The sequence below is a fragment of the Megachile rotundata genome, chromosome 15 (assembly GCF_050947335.1).
Source record: "Megachile rotundata isolate GNS110a chromosome 15, iyMegRotu1, whole genome shotgun sequence".
Taxonomy (NCBI): domain Eukaryota; kingdom Metazoa; phylum Arthropoda; class Insecta; order Hymenoptera; family Megachilidae; genus Megachile; species Megachile rotundata.
This window is the reverse complement of record NC_134997.1, coordinates 10,112,713-10,131,551: the sequence shown is the minus strand read 5'-3', so window position 1 is coordinate 10,131,551 and position 18,839 is coordinate 10,112,713. Positions and strand designations below refer to the sequence as shown.

General features: G+C 32.5%; 1 protein-coding gene across 2 annotated transcripts in view; it reads right to left on the bottom strand.

Moving 5' to 3' along the window:
- The window catches only part of LOC100875226 (octopamine receptor beta-2R), an 86,125-nt gene that overhangs the window by 41,973 nt on the left and 25,313 nt on the right, over positions 1 to 18,839 (bottom strand). For both annotated transcript variants that reach the window (XM_076539940.1, XM_076539939.1), the window contains exon 2: positions 16,688 to 16,739. The gene's annotated coding sequence lies outside the window, so the exon portion shown is untranslated. The remainder of the gene's footprint in view (positions 1 to 16,687; positions 16,740 to 18,839) is intronic.

Sequence of the window (18,839 nt, the reverse complement as noted above, 5' to 3'; positions counted from 1 at the left end):
GCCGGTCCCCGAGGCAACCGAAAGATAAGCGTAATTATTCATAAATTGTGCGATACGGTCTTTCAATTTCTGTGGACTATAAAAGACGAGAGACTTAAACACCGAGATATTATTAGGAGTCAGGGAAATATTGCAGGTAGATTGCGCTATACGGTGTATTATCGGGGATTTGGGATCCATCAAAATTCTACCGTCGTATGGGACCGTAAATGATATAGCGGTTATTGCACGCCGGTGAACATCCTTCGAGAAAATGGTGCCGGTATTCCGTCGTTTTCGATTGATCGAGGTTGGCGATTTTCAAATAGAATTTTTCAAATTTTGTGATTTATGGTTTCAAGGTTTTCTGATGGGATTTCGAGGGTTGGGGATTTTAGCATATTTAAATTTGAGGATTTAACAACTTTCAAATATAACAATTTCCAGACTTGAACCTTTAAAAATTTACAAATTTCAAAATTTACAAATTTCTTGATTTCAATATTTCAAACTTTGCAAACTCTGAATTTGAATAATCACAATTTCTCAAATTTTTAATTTACAAGCCAATAATCATTTAAATCAATTTATTTAATGTGGCACGTGTGGAAAAATTTCTTTGGAATGGGATCACCGAACGATCGATCGTGAACGCAGAAAATCAATTCACAAAACAATCGTGGTAGATTCTGAATTGCTCGTGAATATTGATTGTCCGTAGATCGACCTCGAACCGTGAATGCACGCGATCACTGTCAGAAGTTCGATTTAAAAGTGTAATTTCGAAGAAGGGGTGTGCTTTCGATCAGCGTGAATCATTAAACCGAAGGAGCAATGGAGAAGGCTGAAAGCTTTAAAATTCAAAAGTTGCCATTAGCCAGTGACCTAAAAAATCTTTGTTTCTTAAGAACTATAGGTACTTTCGTTTGAATAAATTTTTGCTTTCTTCATTAAAATATCAAGTATGAAAGTTTCGAGTTAAAATTCGAAAGCTGTGTAAATATACTGACCGAAGAATTCTTTATTGAAAACTTTCATTTGTTGAATTAAACTTGAAAAAAAGACTTATAAGACATTTATAAAATTATCAACATTCATGAATTTTTATTGAGTCACTATACTCTAATCTGTATCAAATTATAATTTCATAATTACATCTGAATCTCTAATAAGTGTTTCCTATCAACAGTAAAGGATAAATCATCGGTTGCTATGCAGTCGTTATCGTAAACAAAGTATAATAATAATCGATTGATTACACATTGACGTCACAAGACGTCAAGATACACGTGATATGTCTATTTTAAATTCGTACACGGAACCTGCCTTTTTTATGATCATCGTTCACGACAATGTCCTGCAAATCATTGCTTAACTCATTTACAAGTGTACTATAAAAAGTACTGCCTTGGCCTTTAGTATGTATTATAGGAAGTTCCGTCTAAAAATGAAATCGACGTGGCCTTTAAGAATTTGCAAGTAATCATAAGCGCTTTATTGTCCGAGAGTTCAAGTATTATGTCACAAGGTTATGTAAAGATAACAGCTATGCTTCTTTACGGTCTTTGCTATAATTTTATGTTACCGTACAATGTAGGCGTCCTTGTGTAACAGCGACAATTTAGAGACATTTTACTAATGAAATTTTTATTGCTGGGTTTAAGTAATAGGTAAATGTTTATTGTACTAGTAGTAGTAAGTACTAGGTAAGTACTAGGTCTGAATAGTAGGTCTAGGTATTAGGTTTAAATACAAGGTTCATGTACTGGGTCTAAGGAATAGGTCTAAGGGCTAGGTCTAAGGACTAGGTCTAAGGAGTAGGTCCCAGTGCTAGATCTAACTATTAGGTCTAAGGACTAGGTCTAAGTGATAGGCCTAACTATTAAGTCTAACTACTATGTTTAAGTATAAGGTTTAAGTGCAGAGTGTAACTACTATGGCTAAGGACTACGTCAAAGGACTAGGTCTAAGGCAATATATTAAGTGCAGGGTCTAACTACTAGGTCTAAGTACAGGGTCTAAGTGTAAGGTTTAAGTGCAAGGTTTAAGTGCAAGGTCTGAGTGCAAGGACTAAGTGCAAGATTTAAACTACTAGGTCTAAGTGCCAGATCTAAGTGCAAGGTTTAAGTGAAAGGTTTAAGTGCAAGGTTCAAATGCAAGGTTTAAATGCAAGGTTTAAGTGCAAGGTTTAAGTGCAAGGACTAAGTGCAAGGTTTAAACTACTACGTCTAAGTGCCAGATTTAAATGCAAGGTTTAAGTGCAAGGTTTAAATGCAAGGTTTAAGTGCAAGGTCTGAGTGCAAGGTTTAAGTGCAAGGACTAAGTGCAAGATTTAAACTACTGCGTCTAAGTGCCAGATTTAAATGCAAGGTTTAAGTGCAAGGTTTAAATGCAAGGTTTAAGTGCAAGGTCTGAGTGCAAGGTTTAAGTGCAAGGTTCAAATGCAAGGTTTAAATGCAAGGTTTAAGTGCAAGGTTTAAATGCAAGGACTAAGTGCAAGGTTTAAACTACTACGTCTAAGTGCCAGATTTAAATGCAAGGTTTAAGTGCAAGGTTCAAATGCAAGGTTTAAATGCAAGGTTTAAGTGCAAGGTTTAAATGCAAGGACTAAGTGCAAGGTTTAAACTACTACGTCTAAGTGCCAGATTTAAATGCAAGGTTTAAGTGCAAGGTTCAAATGCAAGGTTTAAGTGCAAGGTCTGAGTGCAAGGTTTAAGTGCAAGGTTCAAATGCAAGGTTTAAGTACAAGTAAACTGTAAGAACCTCATCTAAGAAACTCTAAGGAATTCATCTCCTATAGTCCACCTATCAGTTAGGAATCACTTGTGACACCTACATTCTTTAAATAAAACTTTATTTCGAAGGTAAAAAAGGAGCTTTGAACCCAGTGATCAATCTAGCGAAATCATCTTGTCTTCCCTCTAAATTTACTTTACAAACTGTCAGCCGGTATAACGGGACATATTCCGGAGGAAATAAAATCGTCCAGACAGAAAATTCCGTCGGATGGTGTAAAGTTTGAAACGTCAAGGGGAAACACGATATACTTGTAACTGTTGCGGAGTTTCACTTTGTCGCCGCTACAGAGATTATTGACTTAAAAAGTGAGAATGTATACGAGACTTGCAGAAACTTCATACAACATTTTTTTTTTTAAATTGAAATTAATATTCGAATAATTTTATGGTAGAATTGAGTCTTTTGTGAAACCAGCTATCTGGTTAACCTCTCGCCTCATGAATTTTCATGTGCGTTAAAATTTTTAAAACATCCCTCATAATATACGGAAGAACTGAACATTACATCACCCAGCACGCAAGAGAGAAGTATGATGATTAAACTGATTAACCTACTTCATTTCGAAGTCGGATCAAAAATGAAGAATACGAGAACAAGGAAATGGGATCTCAATTCGGACCTCGACATTGTGCGTGGACCTCGTTTCTTTCTCGCTTTCGTTCGCGATGAAATTCCCGTGTGGAATGGTATTAAATTTTTTTCCCTTGGTCGAGGACACATATTTCACGAACGGGACGGCAATAATGAGGCGGAGAATTCTTGCTGTATTACGAGCGAGCGTATTCATTGATTGGCGACGTTGTTTTCCATTGTGGACTACCCATTGTGCAAACGAATGGCCGTTCTTTGTTTAATACTTCTTTTGCGAACTGTTTGGGACAAAATTGCGTATGGTATGCTAATTGCATATAGTACAAAATACTCTGTTGAATGTTTGTTTTTATTCGCTCTCTGTGATTCCGAATTAAAGGCATCATTATTAACGCTTTGATCCCACCATTACGCACTCACTGTGCATAAATATAACTCCCTTTGTTTTACAGAATTTTATATGTTGAGGTGACACTTGGAGGGCGGTACTATTACGTTCTTTACTAATATTATCTGCAATAGCAGTTTTGAAACCTATTTCACAAGATTATACAAGGTTGATATATTGAACACATGGACTATTTCCGTTCGCTGGGGATTTCACCTCCCAGATGGTCTCTTATTCACTTCTCGGCACTTTTGACAATTTTTCGGGGGGTTTTGGCCCATTCTAAGAAAGTTTAGTCCTCTGACAAAAAGTCGTATCTGTCACGGTTTGGCCGGAACGTGTGTAGGCATGGTTGGTCCTATAAGGTTCTATAGTGCTGTACCTCGCGCTCGCTAGTTAGGGGTTGTCCGCTCCCATTAGCTACCATTGACAATTTTTCTAGGGGTTTTGGCCCATTCTGAGAAAGTTTGGTCCTTTGACAAAAAGTCGTATCTGCCACGGTTTGGCCGGAACGTGTGTAGGCATGGTTGGTCCTATAACGTTCTATAGTGCTTTACCTCGCGCTCGCTAGTTAGGGGTTCTCCGCTCCCATTAGCTACCATTGACAATTTTTCTAGGGGTTTTGGCCCATTCTAAGAAAGTTTGGTCCTTTGACAAAAAGTCGTATCTGCCACGGTTTGGCCGGAACGTGTGTAGGCATGGTTGGTCCTATGAGGTTCTCTAGTGCTTTGCCTCGTTCTCGCTAGCTAAGGAGTTCCCCATCCCAATTAACTACCTTTGACAATTTTTCTAGGGGTTTTGACGCATTCTAAGCAACTTTGGTCCTCTGACAAAAAGTCGTATCTCCCACGGTTTAGCTTGTACGTACATAGGCATGATAGACCACTCATGCTACCAGACCGCGTCCTACGTTAAAAGATGCTATATTAATTCTTTTTCTTTTCAAACGTTCGTAGTAGAAGCCAATGAATTCAGCTAGAAATCAGCAATGCAAGGATGCGACTTGATGCAGGAAAAATCGATTAACGGCGATGACAGGTAAGTAACACGCGAATAATCCGCTCGCGCGCGATGTTTACACGCGATCCGTCCATCGGAAGGATGCATTTGCATGTGAACGCGCGGAAAATCCGCTTCCGACTTGATTTGAAAGGCATTATGCCGACTATTCCAACTTCTGAACACCTGTTGTGATTCTCTCGGTTTTCTATACATTTTTTGTTTGTTTCCAGACTTTTTTTTACTGTTCCTTTTTTGTGAATGATGACCGCCATTATTGTCTTAAATTGAGTACAGTTTCAGATATTTTGTTTTTATGTTAACTTGTCATACTTTGAATAGTGAACTTTTGATAAATCCTGCTAAAATTTTGCATGCTTGAATTTCATATTCAATTGTTATTAAATAATAATTCTAAAAGTATATTGTTTCTGAAAAAGGTGGTTCATCGTCAGATCGTTCATTAAATGATTCAGTTCATTCGTTTTTGCTTACAATTTATGTATTAAGGTTTTATATTTTGCAACAATAATCGCATATTTTTATTCACTTTTATTCTCTTTCCTCCGCAGTTTTTCAATTTTCAGAATTTTTCGATTCCCAGCGCTTTCCATTCCAGTCCTCGTATTTGCAGAACTTATTAAATTCCCCAAACTTTTTCTTATTTCTCGAGTTTCAGTCCGCAACTTTCTCTCATCAATTTTCTACATCAATTCATATTTCATAATCCTGTTCTCCTAACTTTCCGAATTCCTTGGCTGTCCAAAATTCTCTGTTAAACTCTTTCAAGTTGGGTGGAAAGAAGTAAAAGAAAAATGGGCTCTTGTCATCACATTTATATTGAACATTTTAACAATAACATACATGTATAATGTTAATTATATGAAGGGACTATTACATGCAAGGTATTAAAAATATGAACAGAAACAATTACATACATGATGTTGATAATATGAATAAATAATTACATGCATAGTATTAACAATATGAACAAAAACAATTACATACGTGATGTTGATAATATGAATAAATAATTACATGCATGGTATTAACAATATGAACAAAAACAATTACATACATGATGTTGATAATATGAATAAATAATTACATGCATAGTATTAACAATATGAACAAAAACAATTATATACATGATGTTGATAATATGAATAAATAATTATATGCATGGTATTAATAATATGAACAAAAACAATTATATACATGATGTTGATAATATGAATAAATAATTACATGCATAGTATTAATAATATGAACAAAAACAATTACATACATGATATTGTTAACATAAATAAATAATTACTTTCATACTATTAACAATATGAACAAAAACAATTACATACATGATATTAATAATGTGAATGAACAATTAAATTCATGCTATTAACAACATGATAAATAATTAAATATATGGAGTCAATGACATGATCAATAATTAAATGCATAATATTAACGACATAATTAATAATTAAATACAAGGTATCAATGACATGATTAATAATTAAGCACATAACATTGACTACATGAATAATAATTAAAACTGTGATATTAATGACATGAATAAATAATTAAGTACATGTTATCAACTATATGATTAATAATTAAAACAATGATATTAATAAAATGAATAAATAATTAAGCACATGATATCAACTACATAATTAATAATTAATAACATGAATAAATATTTAAACAGATGATATTAATACTGTGAATAAATAATTAAACACATGATATCAACCACGTGATTAATAATTAAAACCATGATATCAGTAACATGAATAAATAATTAAGTACATGATATCAACTACATGATTAATAATTAAACACACGACATTAATAATATGAATAAATAATTAAACACATGATAATAATATGAATAAATAATTAAATACATAATATGATATAATTAATTAATTGAATGCATGATGTCAATGAAATTAATAATTAAATACATGGTCTTCACAAAATGATTGACAATTAAATAAATAAAGTACATGATATTAATTCTGACATAGTTTACATGATATTTTTATTTAATATTCGTGTCAATAATTTTAATAATATTTTTCAACGAATTTTATAATAATAAATAACTTAATAACTTCAGATCAGTGTATACCAATACTGTCAGGCTCCTCTTCACAAAACTGAATATTCTATAAAATACATTCTTAAAAAATAGTGGATCCACAAATAAATTTTTTTTAAAATTCACTTTATAGAAAGACTTACAAGTTTTATGAAAAATATTATAATTTTACAAGTGGAAAACACAAGTAGAATCTTTACAAATAGAAAATAGACATAAAACTCTGCAACTATAAAGATTATAATTCTCGAAAAAATGGCGGGAAAGAAAATAGCAAACCGTAGGATAAAAACTCAATAAAATTCGTCCTAAAATTGCTAAAAATCTGTCGAAAATTGAATTTGTTTCCCCGAATTTTTTCCATTTCCCGGTTGACCTGTTTTCTCCGATTCGTCTTCCGCTAAAGTCGAATACTTTAAAATTCTTTCCCTTTTCAGAGACTCTTACCAATCTCCTTCGGAGCCAGGCAATTTTCGAAAAGACGCTTCTACAAATCCCTCGACTCTGAAATCTCTAAAAGCGCCTTTCGCGCAGTCAGTCCGAATTTTTCCTCTTGGAAAAATCAAAATTAATCCAGGTACGCCGTTTTTGTCGCTGTTCCATTGAAAATCGCTTCGCCTCTCGGTAATCGGTCGATTAAAATTGAACATCGAGTCAACGTTAAATCCTGGACGATCGTTAAGCCTACAATTTTACAGAGATTCCCCCTGGAAAAAAAACGGCCACTCGAACGTTTTGTAGCACCGCGTGAAATATTTTTTGGATCGTGCGCTTCTGGCATTAATTAATGCAAAAATCCGGACGAACGGGTTTAATGAGAAGCATTGTAAATGGAACGAACGCTGCCAGCGATTTCCGCGATTATATTCGAAGAATTGAATCGCAATTGTTACTGCAATTCTTGTTTTTTATTGGTTACATTTATTTTAATGACTTCTGGTATTTTTGAAATTTGTTGTTTTTAGGGGAATTTTATTGAGATTTTATTTTCAAGATTTTTGCACTTTCCCAGTTTCCAAATTTTCCATCTTTTAAATTTCCTAAATTATAAATTTCCTATTTTCTCAATTTTCCACCTTCTAAATTTCTCAACTTCCTAATTTTCCACATTCTAAATTTCCCACTCCCTAAATTTTCGAATTTCCAAATTTTCCACCTTTTACATTTCCCAATTTCCAAATTTTCCACCTTCTACATTTCCCATTTTCCCAATTTTCCACCTTCTACATTTCACATTTTCCCAATTTTCCACCTCCTAAATTTCCCACTCCCGATATTTCCCAATTTCCTAATTTTCCACCTTCTACATTTCCTAATTTCCAAATATTCCACCTTCGACATTTCCCAATTTCCAAATTTCCCACCTACTAAATTTCCAATTTCTTAATTTTCCACCTTCTAAATTTCCCACTCCCTAAATTTTCGAATTTCCAAATTTTCCACCTTTTACATTTCCCAATTTCCAAATTTTCCACCTTCTACATTTCCCAATTTCCAAATTTTCCACCTTCTACATTTCCCATTTTCCCAATTTTCCACCTCCTAAATTTCCCACTCCCTATATTTCCCAATTTCCTAATTTTCCACCTTCTACATTTCCTAATTTCCAAATATTCCACCTTCGACATTTCCCAATTTCCAAATTTTCCACCTTCGACATTTCCCAATTTCCAAATTTTCCACCTTCTAAATTTCCCACTCACTAAATTTCTCATTTTCCCAATTTTCCACCTTCTACATTTCCCAATTTCCAAATTTTCCACCTTCGATACTTCGTAATTTCCAAATTTTCCACCTAAATTTCCCACTTCTTAAATTTTCCAATTTCCTAATTTTCCACCCTCTACATTTCCCAATTTCCAAGTTTTCCACCTTCTGAATTTCTAATTTCTTAATTTTCCACCTTCTAAATTTCCCTTTCCCTAAATTTTCCAATTTCCTAATTTTCCCCCTTCAACATTTATCAATTTCCAAATCTTCCCTCTTCCTAAATTTCCCAAATTCCATAATTTTAATTTAAGCATTTAATAATACTAATTTTAATTTTAATTGTTGTAATGCAATTTTAATTTTAATATCTCTGTACTGTAATTTTAATTTTAATTTTAATATTCTTGTACTGCAATTTTAATATTAATTTCTACATACTTGTAGTTGTAAGGCTAACAGTTTTATATTATAATTTTAATTTCAATTTTACTAACATTGTATTAAAATTTTCATTTTAATATTTTTCTATTAAAATCTTGTTTTCAGTATTTCACTACTAAAATTTCTATTTTATTTTTAAAATTACTATATTGCTATTTTAATTTCAATTTTACTAACATTGTATTAAAATTTTGATTTCAATATTTTTGTATTAAAATTTTGTTTTTAATCATTTTCTCCTATAATTTTTATTTCAATTTCAAAATTACTATACTGCAATTTTAATTTCAATTTGAACATTTCTATATCGCAATTTTATTATTAATAATTTTTTATTATAATTTGTATTACAACATCAACATTTCTACAGCACAGTTTTAATTTAAATTTCAACATATATTTAACGTAGTTCAAATTTCTTCCAAATCTTTTTCTACCTCAACATCACACACAGTAAGAAAACGATAATATATCTTCTATAGCAGAATAATATTTCACAGAGTGAATATAACAGAACACCGAATGGGCGTAAATAGATACCGCAGAGTATACACGAATTTTCGAGCACAAGCTACTTACGTCTGACCATAAACGATCCGTGTCACTTACATTCTATGGTGATCGATCTATTCGAAGATGGATGGCACGTGTATAAAGATAGATGTCTTCAAGATATATCCAACTATAAACGATCGAGTGTCACTTATGTCCTTCGACGATTGATGTACGGAAAGATTCGAACACTGACCATCTATGACCTACTGTCACTTGTTGGTTACATAAAAATTTCATGTGAGATTCAGGTAAAGTTACTGTGTTTAAGTGACTGTACTATTTTTGAATTTAGGATTTCAAGTTTTAGGATATTAAAATTTAATAATTTAATTTTCCATTTTCTGAATTCATTAATTTTTAAATTTTCAAGTTTCTCAATTTCCCAACTTCTTAATTTTCCACCTTCGACATTTCCCAATTTCCTAATTATTCACCTTCTAAGTTTCCCAATTTCCAAATTTTCCACCTTCGACATTTCCCAATTTCCAAATTTTCCACCTTCGACATTTCCCAATTTCCTAATTTTCCACCTTCTAAGTTTCCCAATTTCCAAATTTTCCACCTTCTAAGTTTCCCAATTTACTAATTTTCCACCTTCTAAGTTTCCCAATTTCCAAATTTTCCACCTTCGACATTTCCCAATTTCCAAATTTTCCACCTTCGAAATTTCCCATTTCCTAAATTGCCCAATTTACTAATTTTTCACCTTCGAAATTTACCAATTTCCTAATTTTCCACCTTCGAAATTTCCCATTTCCTAAATTTTCCAATTTACTAATTTTCCACCTTTCAAATTTCGTAGTACCCAAATTTTCCACTTTCTAAATTTCTCAATTTCCTAATTTGCCACCTTCTAAATTTCCTAATTTTCCACCTCCTAATTTTTCCAGTACCTAAATTTCCAAACTTTCCACCTTCTTAATTTTCCAATTTTCTAATTTTCCACCTTCTAAGTTTCCCAATTTCCTAATTTTCCACCTTCTAAATGTCCCATTTCCTAAATTTCCCAAATTACTAATTTTCCACCTTTCAAATTTCCTAGCACCCAAATTTTCCATTTTCCAAATTTCTCAATTTCCTAATTTGCCACCTTCTAAATTTCCCAATTTTCCACCTCCTAATTTTTCCAGTACCTAAATTTCCAAATTTTCCACCTTCTATATTTCCCAATTTCCAAATTTTCCACCTCCTAATTTCTCCAGTACCTAAACTTCCAAATTTTCCACCTTCTAAATTTCCCAATTTCCAAATTTTCCACCTTCCAAATTTCCAACCTCCTAAATCCCCAAATCTAAAATACTCCAATTTCCAATTTTCCAAAAACACAATTTGCGATATTTCCAATCACTTCCAAAATTTCCACACGACACGAGCAAACCTTGAAATTCTATAACTTAAAATTTTCCAATCTTCCATACCTCTAAATCTCCATCATCCCACACTCAACTTCCGACATCACCAAATCCCCTTACATTTAATCTCCACGCATTTATTCTCCAAATTTTACAATAACAAAGCAAATAACGTCACAACTAACGTCACAGAAACAAGTTAATTACAAGCCGAGTAAACTGTCCATTCAATGGTATCTGAAAATGAATCAATGCCGTTCCCTCGTCCTTTGACGTTCCTTTAAACGCAGCATCCATTTTGGAAATGAAGCAGTAACCGACACAGAAATTAAGCAACTCAGATTCATTACGGTCTGTCGGAGACGCAACAAATCCATTTATTCGACAAAGGGACAGGCAAGGATATACAATCGTGGACGTCCAGGAAACACGACAGAAATTCAATTCAAAAGATCAAAATCTCGCTTAGTTGTTCAAAGGATGTACAGCCAGTGCTTACCACGAAAAGCGTGCTGTTATAGTAATTTAAGTTCCCAGTAAGCTTCGTGTAATAATTTTGAACGGTGCCGGGAAATGTTGACGGAGAATTTGTGAGGTTTGCTAATTAAAATTTTGTTGCTTCGACGAATTTTAATGGTTTCGTAAGAGATAACAGGAAAAAAGTTGGAACTTGATAATATGTGAAACTGGACAATATGTGAGACTTGACAATATGTGAGGCTTGACAATATGTGAAACCTAACAATATGTGAAAATTGACAATATGTGAAACTTGACAATATGTGAGACTTGACAATATGTGTGTCTTGACAATATATGAAACTTGATCATATGTGAGACTTGACAATATGTGAGACTTGACAATATGTGAGGCTTGACAATATGTGAAACCTAACAATATGTGAAAATTGACAATATGTGAAACTTGACAATATGTGAGACTTGACAATATGTGAGACTTGACAATATGTGTGTCTTGACAATATATGAAACTTGATCATATGTGAGACTTGACAATATGTGAGACTTGACAATATGTGAGGCTTGGCAATATGTGAAACCTAACAATATGTGAAAATTGACAATATGTGAAACTTGACAATATGTGAGACTTGACAATATGTGTGTCTTGACAATATATGAAACTTGATCATATGTGAGACTTGACAATATGTGAGACTTGACAATATGTGAGGCTTGACAATATGTGAAACCTAACAATATGTGAAAATTGACAATATGTGAAACTTGACAATATGTGAGACTTGACAATATGTGAGACTTGACAATATGTGTGTCTTGACAATATATGAAACTTGATCATATGTGAGACTTGACAATATGTGAGACTTGACAATATGTGAGGCTTGGCAATATGTGAAACCTAACAATATGTGAAAATTGACAATATGTGAAACTTGACAATATGTGAAAATTGACAATATGTGAAACTTGACAATATGTGAAACTTGACCATATGTGAGACTTGACAATATGTGAGACTTGACAATATGTGAGGCTTGACAGTATGTGAAACCTAACAATATGTGAAAATTGACAATATGTGAAACTTGACCATATGTGAAACTTGACAATATGCGACACTTGACAATATATGAAACTTGACAGTATGTGACACTGAACCATATGTGAAACTTGACAATATGTGAACCTTGACAATATGTGACACTTGACAATATATGAAACCTAACAATATGTGAAACTCGACAATATGTGAAACCTAACAATATGTGAGACTTGACAATATGTGAAACCCAACAATATGTGAAACTTGACAATATGTGAAACTTGACAGTATGTGACACTGAACCATATGTGGAACTTGACAATATGTGAACCTTGACAATATGTGACACTTGACAATATATGAAACCTAACAATATGTGAACCTTGACAATATGTGAAACCTAACAATATGTGAGACTTGACAATATGTGAAACCGAACAATATGTGTAACTTGACAATATGTGAAACTTGACAATATGTGAAACAAAACAATATGTGAAACTCGACAATATATAAAACTTAACTTAATATGTAAAAATTGATACAATCAATATTCCGCAAGAAATGAAGACAATTATGTGACCATCGATATCATTAATTACGGAAAGTCGTTAATGGTTTCCAATAACGAAAGCTATAAATAATAATCGATATACTATTGACTTTTTCTGAGCCTCTAACCCTAATCTATGGTTATAGGGTGGCCATTATTCACTTGAGGATACTCATTCTCTTCCCTACATACAGGGTGTACCTCATAACTGTACGATTATGATTTATAGGTGATTCAGTATGATTTGCGCCGGTAAGTGATCGAATTTCTTGGTATCGATATTGGATTAATACACAGGGTTCAGTATAAACCACAAAACTGAGGCAATGAATTTCAAAAGCTATTGTATCAGAAGAAATTGTGTTTAATCATTTGATGTGACTTTAGTAAAATGCTGAAGTAAAAGATTTTAATATGATAATGGTGAAATGGATAATTGTATTTTGGAAAATTTTCAAAAATTCTCAAAGTGAATTCGAAGAAAAAAATATTCAAGTCCGCAAAATATAAAAATATTGAATAACAGTAAAGCAGAGTTTGTAAGTCTTTATTTACGAAACCCTATGAATTACCGAATCATTTCAGTAACAAATGACCAAAATTAATTAATTTATAACTTTCGAAACTTTTGGAACACCAGCGTTCAAACAATTATTAAACTCTGGCAACGCGATACAAAAGCATCACATCATACAACATTAGTTTACCAGGATTCAATAATTACAGTAACTTTATCAAAATACGCAACTATTATCGAAGCACGTACATGCGCAAACACAACTGCGCATTATTACTTAATAACATATGTTCTCGATACTCCACTAATTGTGCCTCGCAGCGTCAGAATATTAATTTAATAGGATTAATAGGAATTAATAGGATTCCCAATAAGAGATAAGTGAACTAAGAAATAAATTTCACTTCAAACTAGAGTTTACTATACTAACTCTTCGAACTAGAGTTTATGTCTCCGATGTTTTACGTTTCACAAAAGCTCGCTACAATTTTTGTGACACCGCCGAGGTAAACAGTTTTCAATTTTCTATCAGTTCAGCCAAAATTCGGCTGGAGATGAAAATGCAAGTGACGTATGAAGTCTTTACCCAAAGTGACCTAAGCAAGTAATAAAAGCGATACCTCGACACGAATAGTTCACAAACAAAAGACTCTACTGCTAAGGTTAAGGGTTCACCAGATGTGACTGACAATAAAAAAATACTCGCTAGAATGTGACTCCTTGGGTCTTGTTGCTGCTGCGGGGAATTGATTTGAAACTACAAATGAAGGAACGAAAAACCTTTATACTATTGTATCGCTGGAAACTTGTACCGGGGTCTAATCCTCTCGTTGCAATATGCATTCTAAGACCTAACATTGTCTCTCTGTGTGAATGTACTTGGACCTAGTAGGTAGACCTGGTAGGTGGACTTAGTAGTTGGACCTGGTAGTTTGACCTAGTAGTTGGACCTGGTAGTTGGACCTGGTAGTTGGACCTTGCACTTAGACCTTGCACTTAAACCTTGCATTTGAACCTTGCACTTAAACCTTGCACTTAGACCTTGCATTTAGACCTTGCACTTAGACCTTGCACTTAAACCTTGCATTTAGACCATGCACTTAGACCTTGCACTTAGACCTTGCACTTAAACCTTGCTTTCAAACCTTGCACTTAAACCTTGCATTTAAACCGTGCACTTAAACCTTGCACTTAAACCTTGCACTTAAACCTTGCACTTTAACATTGCATTTAGACCTTGTATTTTAACCTTGCATTTAAACCTTGCACTTAAACCTTGCATTTAAACCTTGCACTTAAACCTTGCACTTTAACATTGCATTTAGACCTTGTATTTTAACCTTGCATTTAAACCTTGCACTTAAACCTTGCACTTAAACCTTGCACTTAAACCTTGCACTTTAACATTGCATTTAGACCTTATATTTTAACCTTGCACTTAAACCTTGCACTTAAACCTTGCACTTAGACCTTGCAATTAAACCTCGTACTTAGACCATGCATTTGGACCTTGCACTTAAACCTTGCACTTAGACCTTGCATTTAGACCTTGCACTTGGACGTAGTAGTTAGCCCTTGCACTTAGACATTGCACTTACATCTAGTAGTTAGACCTTGCATGTAGACTAACTAGTTAAACCTTGCATTTAGACCTAGTAGTTAGACCTGGTAGTTAGACCTTGCACTTAGAGCTAATCCTTAAATCTAGTAGTTAGACCTTGCATTTAAACCTAGTAGTTAGACCTAGTCCTTAAACCTACTAGATAGACCTACTACTTAAACTTAATACGTAGACCTAAAAGTTGAACCTACTACTTAGATCTATTACTTAGACCTGGAAGTGCACCTCTCTCATAGGATGCATTCACCTAACAAACTTAATCAAACAAAAATAAATTTTCATGAATGTCCAAATAACATCCATCAATTTGAACAAAGATAAAGAATTTGAACATCTGATGAATTTGCTCAATGAACTGATGATTTGCTTAATTGAGACCCATAATCGAAGCTGCTTGTTTATCATCAGTTCCCGATAATTCCATCGTTCGATGTGTTTACTTAATAATAATAATAACACCCGACGCTTCCATTAATAATTTTTCGGAGATAAATGGAAAATGATTCGTGACGTGATTCTTAATAGAGTTCCGGAAATACAGTTTTCATTTAACAAGGAAAACAGTAAATCGAAGTTATTTCCTGCGAAGATTACGACGAAGCTATTGGATTGCAGAAATTACTATTGAATTATGGATTTGCGATTCTTCCCTGGTTTTCATCGAACGATTTTCTTCCGCTCGGAAGAAAGAAACATTTGATCCGTTTATTTACTCTACGATTTCGTTTTATAATCTTATCGGGGTTTCTTTGAATTTAGTTTCTTCGGAGTTTGTATCAAGCTTTTATAGCTGTTTCTCATGTATTTTTTATGTTGTCATTATTTTTTAATTCGTTGAGTAAATTTTTATGAACAATTTTTAAATTCTGCATTGTAATGTTTAAATAATTTTTGCTTTCACTTTAATTTTAGAATGATTAGTTAATTGTCAGAGGTTTTATTTTTTATCATTAAAATTAATAGTTTTCATAATAAAATAGTTATTTCAATGCAATACTGAAATCAATTCTAACAGAATAAAATTATTTTATATGCTTCCACAATAAATGTGCAGTTGAATGATTATTCTATCTACGCTTACAAAAATCATTTCTATTTATACTAATCAATTATCTGTATGTGCGATGTCAATGACTCAAGCAATGGCTGCAGCTAGCACGATCTATGTCCATACATTATCTATCGAGGTTACGTTATCTAATACATTTATTTTCCTGAAACGTTCATAGAATTTCTGCTATTTGTATCCATTTTATGAGACGAAGTTAAAGATGAAATTTAAAAAAAAATATTTCAGATGAAATATTTAAACCTTCCGTTAAAAAATTTCATTTTGCGTCAATAGGTTTTGACTATTGTTAGATAAAATATAGCTCTCGTTTGCATAAAATAATATATGTAATAGTTATGCAAATTTTTATACGTAAGATATTTTCAGATTCTTAAGTATGAAATATAAGTATGTAAATGTTTGGCGATGAAAATGGACAGTGAGTCAATAGAGCAAGAAGTTTATTTATAGTTTTTATAGAAACTTTTTAACTTACTAATGATGCACATTATCTGCACGGCATTTACTCTTGTTTATCCGCACAGCATCTGCAAACAAGAAAAAAAATTAATGTATTTTACGTGAACTGATATACTTAGGTAAATTTAGGAATTTTTCAGAATTCAGAATTTCAAAATTTAAAACCACACAAGTATAGAAAAATATCAAATTTGCAAATTTGCAAATTAATTTGTTGCAAGTTAGTAAAATGCAAAATTAAAAAATTTAAAAATTAGGTAATTTAAAAATGTGTAACTTCATCAGTTAACAAGTACAAACTTATCAATTTTAAAATTTACATATCGCTTACTTTGTAAAATAAGAAATGCAAATATGAAAATTGGAGAAATTATAAATTTAAAAATCTAAATGCAATTTCTTTTTCGATTTTTTCCTCGCATATATTTGTTTTTAAAGCAGTATGTGAACTGTTGTTGGAAACATTATCAGGAAACAAGTTGAAAACATTTGGTTGAAATTAGAATAGAAGTGAATAGATAATAACTGAATGAGTTGGGAAAAATTTTCGTAATTCTTTACGATACGATGAACTTCTATTTTCTACTTTTATTTATTGTTTATTTAAATAATTATTACAATGTATTTATCGTTGTCACTGATCATTATTTAAATAATGTTTATAATTTATTAATCAATAACTAATATTAACCAAAAAAAAAATATATTGAAAAATAAAAAAAATAAAACACAAATAAAAATAAATAAGAAAATAAATAATAATAAATTTTAAAAATAACAATAATAAATAAATAAATAATCAGATATATTGCATTAAAAATACATAAAAAAAAATAGTTTAAATTTTAACAAAAATAAAGAACCACAAACAGTGATTTCTAATCAGCTGCATATAAAAATCAGGTACCACCTCCATCATTCTCCATTCTTCCCATAGACTATTAATTACTATAATTAACTTTCAAGTTTTCATTAAAGTAACTGCATTCTCTTCTAAATTTTATATGAGACAAATTGATTTATTTTTCGTCGCTCCTGACTTTAAGATTAATGATAATGAAAAACAAATTAGTTTAATCGCGATAATGAAGGAGCCCTGAAAGAAACTTTATTAAAAATAATTAACCTGAAGATTTCAGTAAAATCTTCCTTTAGAACGTTAACAGGTGTTAACATTGTTATTAAACTTTTTACTTGAATATTAAATTAAAATAGTTTATATAAATAATTGTGGTATAAAGTGTTTCATTTTTAACAAATTATTTAATATACATCTTCATTTGTCACTGACAGATATTTCTAAAAAATGTAAATGAATGTTTCTCGAGCGATAAGAAAATGTCCGCCATATTGGTCTCCATTGAACCTCGAGTGGCGCGAAAATTCAAATCTATTAATATTGAAGTAGCAGTTCTGATTATTTTAATACAGTATACCAAATTTGAATTTGTTACCAACTCCTAGTTTAAGCTCAGTTTTAACCTAATTTTAATTTTCTAATTTCTAATTTTAAATTGTTATTTGTTATTAAAATTCAAATTTCGATACACAGCAAGAAACTTATGGATCATCAAATTATCCCTCTGTGGTTATCCCCTATTTCGTCTCAGATCGAATGATATGAACACGGATAACGTATGGCTCATTCAAAACGTCACCATACATCACCCCGAATGAAACAATCGCTCTCCCGAAAGAAAAATTCAATAGTTGGTTAATTTCACGGAGAGGAAGCAACCACAACGTGCAATTTGATTGATGGACCTTTTCCATGGGTTTCCATGACATTCAGACTCTATCTAGACCCAATTATTGAATCAACTCAAAACAGTATATTAAACGCCTTTACATTTGAAAAGTTCATCCAAATTTCCGAAATACATTTAAACATCTTGCCTCGAACAATACGTTCGGTAACAAGAGTCACTCTTCAATCACGTATGAGCTGACACCGCAGTATTGTTAATTGCCCGTCTGGCATTCTCCGTGCTTGACACACAGCGTTCAGATTAATTACCGGAATCCATTACACGGACATGCGTCCATCGTTCCGGACACCTTTTGTCATTGCTACGCTCGATTCATGCTGTTCGACTATCGCGCGATCAGCTGATCCGAGAAAACAGTGGAGAGGTGCGGTAATTGAGGATGGGGAGTTCGATAAATCG